We start from the raw sequence: 6671 nt of genomic DNA, 5'->3' as shown, positions 1-6671 counted from the left end.
TTTTTTTGAAAACAAGGTCTTGCTCTGTCACCCAGGCTGGAGTACAGTGGCACAATCATGGCTCATTACAACCTCAGCCTCCTGGGCTCAAGTAATCCTTCCACCTCAGCCTCCAGAGTAGCTGGGACTAAAGGCATGGACCATCACACCTGGCTAATTTTTTGTATTTTGTAGAGACAGTTTTTGTCATGTTGCTCAGGCTGGTCACAAACTCCTGGCCCCAAGCAGTCTTCCTGCCTTGGCCTCCCAAATTGCTGAGATTACAGCATGAGCCACTGTGCCCAGCCTAGAAAACTGTTCTCATGCTTTGCAGAGTTGGTTTTGGCTGTGCATTTAGATCTCAGCTTATTACCTCCCTATGGGAGCCTCCCCTGATCACCTTATTTAGGTGTGTGCCTCCCTGTATTTCTCTATGAGAACACCCTGTTTATTTCTTAGCTGCTGTCAGTTATGTGTTGTTTAATACCTCCCTCTAACCGGAATATAAGCTTCATGAGGGATGGAACTTTGTCTTAGTCACTGTGTCATCCCCTACATCTTGCATAATGCCCAGTGTATAGAGGAGCTTAGTAAATGAGAGTTCGTTACATGAATAAATAAAGGAATGGAAAAAAGACTTGAAGATCACTCGTGACAGAAATCATATAGATGGCGATGCCCTTTATCTGGTGAATAAAAGTATTTTGGGGAATGTGGCAGATAATTGATTCAAGTTGGGACACATTTTTAAGATGCTTGTAGGACTGCTTGGGAAGATGTCCATTAAACATCCCACATAGGTCTGGAGTGATATGAGAAAGAAGGTTATGGCTGGAGTCATGTTTCTGGAAGTTTTACCATACAAGTGGTATATCCATCAAGATGACTTTTGCTATAAGTAAATGAAGACTGAACTCAATGTGGTTTATGCAATGTGTCCTGAGATAGGACAGTCCCAGGGTTGGGTAATTCAGCTTAAGAGCAGCATTGAAGATCCAGGTTCCTTGCATCTTTCCATCTACCATGATGGCACAGTCTCCCCTCATGGGTCCAAGTTGCCTGCCATAGCCCTAGACGTTGTGCTGTCACAACAACATCCACAAGCCAGAAGGGCAGAACAAGTCACTTTCCGTTCCTGTATCTTGTTTTGAGAAGGAAGAAGACCTTCCCTGAGGCCTCCAACAGACTTCCATCAAATCTTATTGGTTAGAAATGAGTCACACGCCTCTTCTTGATTGGCTGAGTTTCATTATGATTTGCCTGCTGGGGGTGAGGAGGGGTTCATTCTCTCCAGAAGCATATGGTGGCCAAACTTGGGGGTTCGATCGGGAGAAGGGGCAAATATTGCTGGTTTGCAACCAATGGTGTCTTCAATGGGTGTAGAAGATAGAGTCTGAGCACATATCTGCTGCCAGAGAAGCCCAGTAGAAAGTGGCTGTGCAAGGGAATGGAGGGGACAGGGCATCCCAAATATTTCCTGCAAAAAGCATGTTTTAAGAAGGAGAGAAATATCACTGTGCTGAGTGCTACTGAATAATTGAATAAGATAAGGATGGAGACACAGCCACTAGATTTTTTTTTGAGACAGGGTCTTGCTGTGTTGCCTAGGCTGGAGTGCAGTGGTGCAATCACAGTTCACTGCAGCCTCGACCTCCCAGGCTCAAGTGATCCTTCTACCTCAGCCTCTCAAGTAGCTGGGACTATAGTTGCATGCCACCATGCCTGGCTAACTTTTTTTAAATTAATTTTTTAGATAATATGTTGCCCAGGCTGGTCTTGAACTCCTAGTCTCAAGCAATCCTCCTGCCATGGCCTCCCAAAGTGCTGGGATTACAGGTATGAGCCACCATGCCAGGTCACAGTTACTAGATTTGGATGTGGCAGTCCAAATTTTTGACCTCAATGAGGGCAGTTTCAGTGAAATTACGGATTTCTCTGAAATCCACATCTGCATCCCCAGTCTTGCTGTCCAAACTCCATGCCTCACCATTGCTTGTCCAGATTCTTAGAACAGCTTTCTCACTGATCCCTCAGCCTGGAGAAGACAGGTATATTGCAAAGCACTTTCCATGCCACGCTGAGCAAACTATCATTACTTCAGTCAGCAGCAGGGAGCCAGTGAAGGTGCTTGAGCACAGGGATAAGTAATTTGATCATGCTTGCCCTTTATAGCATTAACCTGGCAGAGTGTGCAGGAGGAAATGTAGACTGGTGAGTCTGGAGGAGCCGCTCTCAATTCTTTGTTATTGCCTAGCCAGCATCTGTTTCTCTTCTTGTAGTACTCGGGCTCCAGTTAACCTTTGGGGACCATTCCTCCCTTCCTTTCTAGTAGAAAATACATGACTCAGGCCTGGCCATTCAGAGTCATAGTGATTGAACACATAACCCAATCCTGACCAATCAGAGACAGCTTTCTGAGTTAGACTCTTGGGAAAGAAGCCGTCTTTGAGCACCTGGATTGAGCCATGCCCCAAGTTAGATAGGCTTAGATGACCCAATATATTCCCTATTTTCCCTGAACTGGTGTGAATTGGATTTCTGTCACTTACATCTTTAGGATCATTTAGTAATATGGAAACTAAGCAATTTGAGGAATTAGAATTCTAGAAACAGATAATACGAGAGTCAAGGTTGACCTTGGGGTCTCTTCCTGGGAGGATGGTGAGGTATCTTAAGATTAGGCAAGTATGGGAAAAATCCATTAATTCATTTATTCAAAAAATGTTTGTTGATTATCTACATGGTGCCAGGCTCTGTGCTAGCCCCGACCATACAGTAATGAGCAAAGTAGATGAAAAACCCTTGTTTATATTGAGCATATATTATGACTAGCGGCTCAGGAAACATTACCTACCTTTATTCTGTTATTATGATTATCATCATTTTCATCCTTATTTATAGATGCAAAAACTGAGGCCCCCGAGAAGTGAAGTCACATAGCCAGTGAGGGGCCAAATGGAGGTTTCACTTCATCTCTTCATAATTCCCAAATCAACTCTGTCTGATTTGGTGCAAAAAGCATATTTCAAGAAGGAGAGAGAGATCACTGTGCTGAGAACTACCAAATAATTGAATATGATAAGTATGGAGACACGGCTACTAGATTTTTATTTTGAGACAGTGTCTTGCTGTGTTGTCCAGGCTGGAGTGCAGTGGTGCAATCACGGTTCACAGCACTGCGCTAGACAGAGAGAACATACCCACGTGGAAATGACTTCACACTCCAGAAAGCAAGCTACAAATTTATCGAAAGGGGTAGAATAGGAATTTTCTACACAAAGGCTGCAGGAATACAGTGCAAGATAGAAATGAGATCAGAAGAGGGTGAGAATTAATTTGCAAATCATAGTGGTTTTAGAACTGCTCTGAGAGCTGGTCTTTGAGATTAATCAAGCTTTTCTGAAAGAAGAGGTGTGACAGGGTCTTAAAAAATGGAAACGGTATTGGTAGGAGAATGTAGAAGTGTGTGGCCGTCTAAATCACTCTATGTGCCACATTCTTAGTCAGACACTAAGTCCATTGTTTTTCTTTCCTTTTTATTTCTTTCATGCTAACAGGCATGGGGGAAAGAAGTCCTGGTTAGCATGACTTGACAGCTTTTGTTGTTGCTGCTGAAATTATTAGCTCCCTGTCAACAGCACCCAGACCTTTGCAGGTCTGCAGGCCACAGATATACACACAATGATGCATTAAAAAAAATTCTCCAACAGGAGCTGTGACTCACACACATTTCTGCTGGGACAAATAAAAATACTGGGAATGAAAGATGGATTAGTCACTGGAACACTTTGCTGTTAAGAACTGAACCCCCCACCGTTGCCCTTGTTCCTCATTATCTTCTGAAATTCCGAAACTGAGCCCCTAAATGGATGCCCACTAGGGATGTGGGATAAAGCCAGGTAGGGTGGGCGGGGGGTTAGTTGTGAAGAAGGTAGTCTCCATGCAACAGCTGAAGGACAAAGAATGATACTCTGTACTCCCCTGGTTCTGTGGCACAGGTTGTCTACAGCCGGCTGCTGTTCTGATTGCTCTCTGCCTGGGTTGTTCATTGAGACCACCTCTGAATTAAGGCCATTCATTCATTCACTCATTCATTTATTCATTCGATCAGTCTATTGCAGGCAAGGTAATGTGTGGGGACCCCTCTGTGTGGATGAGAACAGGAGTTTACCAAGGAACTAAGATGAGGAAACATGGTGTAAATGTCTACATAGAGATTTAGAGAAAGGAGATGTTTCATTTTTATCTAGCTCAGGGATTAACAAGTTATGTCTTGTGGGCCATTGTTTTTATAAATAAAGTTTTATTGGAACACAGCCACACCCATTCATTTATATTGTCTTTGGCTGCTTTATCGCTACAATAGCAGAATTGAGAAGTTGAGAGGATACTGTATGACTTTCAAAGTCAAAACTATTTACTATTTGGCTCTTTACAGAAGAAGTTTGCCATCCCCTGAATCTAGCATGTAAAAAGGGATTTACAGGCCTGGCGAGGTGGCTCCCATCTCCCAAGGACGAGGTGACTCCCCAAGTCCTTGGGGAGGCTGAGGCGTGGAAGATCCCTTGAGGCCAGGAGTTTGGGACCAGCCTGGGCAACATAGTGAAATCCCATATCTACAAAAAATAAAATTAGCTGGATGTGGTGGCATGTGGCTGTAGTCCTAGCTATTCAGGAGGCTAAGGCTTGAGCCTAGGAGTTCGAGACCAGTCTGGGCAACACAGTGAGGCCTCCCTCTGCACAAATTTTTTTTTTCTTAATCAGCTACTAGCTACTTGGGAGGCTGAGGTGTGAGGATCATTTGAGCCCAGGAGTTTGAGGTCTCAGTGAGCCATGATCATGCCACTCACTCCAGCCTGGGCTACAGTGTGAGACCCTGTCTTTAAATGAATAAATACATAAAGGGATTTGCAATTGTAAGCAACAGAACTTGCTCTAATTTTATTAACAGCTGTGGGAGCTCACAGAATCTCAAGGATGCTTAGAAGGCCAGCCTTAAAGGCTGTGCCAAAAACAATGCCCAAAACACTCGGTGGGGTTCACCTAGCAATGAACCCTTCCTTGGTAGCCCCATTAAGCCTGCCCACCCCAACCAGCCATGCTGACTCTGGGTAGCTCAATACAAACATCTCTGCTGTCACTGCCCCACAAATCTGAATGTCTCTGCCATTGCTTTAGTCAGGTAAACAAAATATGTACAAACCCCATGGCGCAGGCATTCCATTTCTGTTAGATACCCTGAAAACGCTGGCTCACAGATGCATATGGAAATGTGTATGAGGAGGTTCATCATGGCATTGCTTCAAGGAGTTTGGACCAACAGTGTCTAGCACTAGGAAATTAATAAGTAGAGTATGCCTTTTTTTTTTTTTTTTTTTTGATTTAGGTTAATATTTGCCATTGTGGTCAGGAACGGTGGCTCACACCTGTAACCCTAGCACTTTGGGAGACCAAGGCAGGAAGATAACCTGAGCCCAGGAAATTGAGACCAGCATAGGGAACACAGTGAAACCCTGTCTTTACAAAAAATACAAAAATTAGCCTGATGTGGTGGCAAGCACCTGTAGTCTCAGTTACTCGAGAGGCTGAGGTGGGAGGATGGCTTGAGTCTGGGAGGTCAAGGCTGCAGTGAGCCATGATTGTGCCACTATACTCCAGCCTGGGCAACAGAATGAGACTCTGTCTCAAACACTAACAAATAAAAATAATTGCAATTGTAATAAAAAGGCCTTAAAGCATATAAAGGGTCAAATGTAATGGAAGTTTTATGACTCATAATAATCCAAGGTGACTGTTAGTGATCAGTAGTCTGGCTCCCCTCCAGGCAGACATTCAGATCCAGACTGAGAGTTGCTCTGCCACCTTCAACCGTGGCTTCCAAGGTCACTGTGGGGGACGTCATCCCTATCAGCTATAAGGGAAAGGAACAAGGAGGATCAGGTGTGGGAGAAGTTTCATGGGTCAGCACTGGAGGTGATGATGCACATCTCACCTAACAGCACCCACGAGTTAAAACTCAGTTACGGGGCTCTACCCACCTGCAAGAGGCCTGGAAAATGTAGTTCGCAGCCTCGACCAGGTAGCGCAAGCATGCGATGGAACACTGAGCATGAAGTTATATCTACAAAGAGCAACAAGGCACAATCTCAGAAACAGGATATTGAGTGAAAAAGGTAACATAGTATGAGATGCGTAACTCTGTACCACTTACGTAAACATTTGAAAACACACATAAAACACTACGTCTTTATCTCTGTATATATTTTCTACTATGCCTGTTTGAATACCCATAGATCCAAACAAAGGTATGGCAGATGGATCGAAAGAACAAACTTTAAATATATCCTAGTGGGTGTCTGTGGAGGAGAGGGAAATGGGAGGAGTAGAAGATGGGTGACAGAGGCAAAAATAAGAAGTGAAAATAAAACAAAACCTAGGCCATAGTCTAATGCAGTTGACGGTCAAATGGCCCAAGGGGTGCGATCAACTGATTCTGTGCATCTGGGGTTCAAATCAAAAGAGGGGGAAAAGCAGTGTAGTAAGGAATTAAAGCCATATACATCCATGGCAGAAAATGGGGGAAATGTGAAAAAAGTATAAAGAAAACAAACACTCATAATTCCACTCCCCAGATGTAACTACTCTTGTTATTTTAAAATATATTTCCTTGCTATCTTTTTTTTTTTTTTTTT

Source organism: Mandrillus leucophaeus, unplaced genomic scaffold, assembly GCF_000951045.1.
Source record: "Mandrillus leucophaeus isolate KB7577 unplaced genomic scaffold, Mleu.le_1.0 Scaffold489, whole genome shotgun sequence".
Lineage (NCBI taxonomy): Eukaryota > Metazoa > Chordata > Mammalia > Primates > Cercopithecidae > Mandrillus > Mandrillus leucophaeus.
This window is presented reverse-complemented; position numbering follows the sequence as displayed.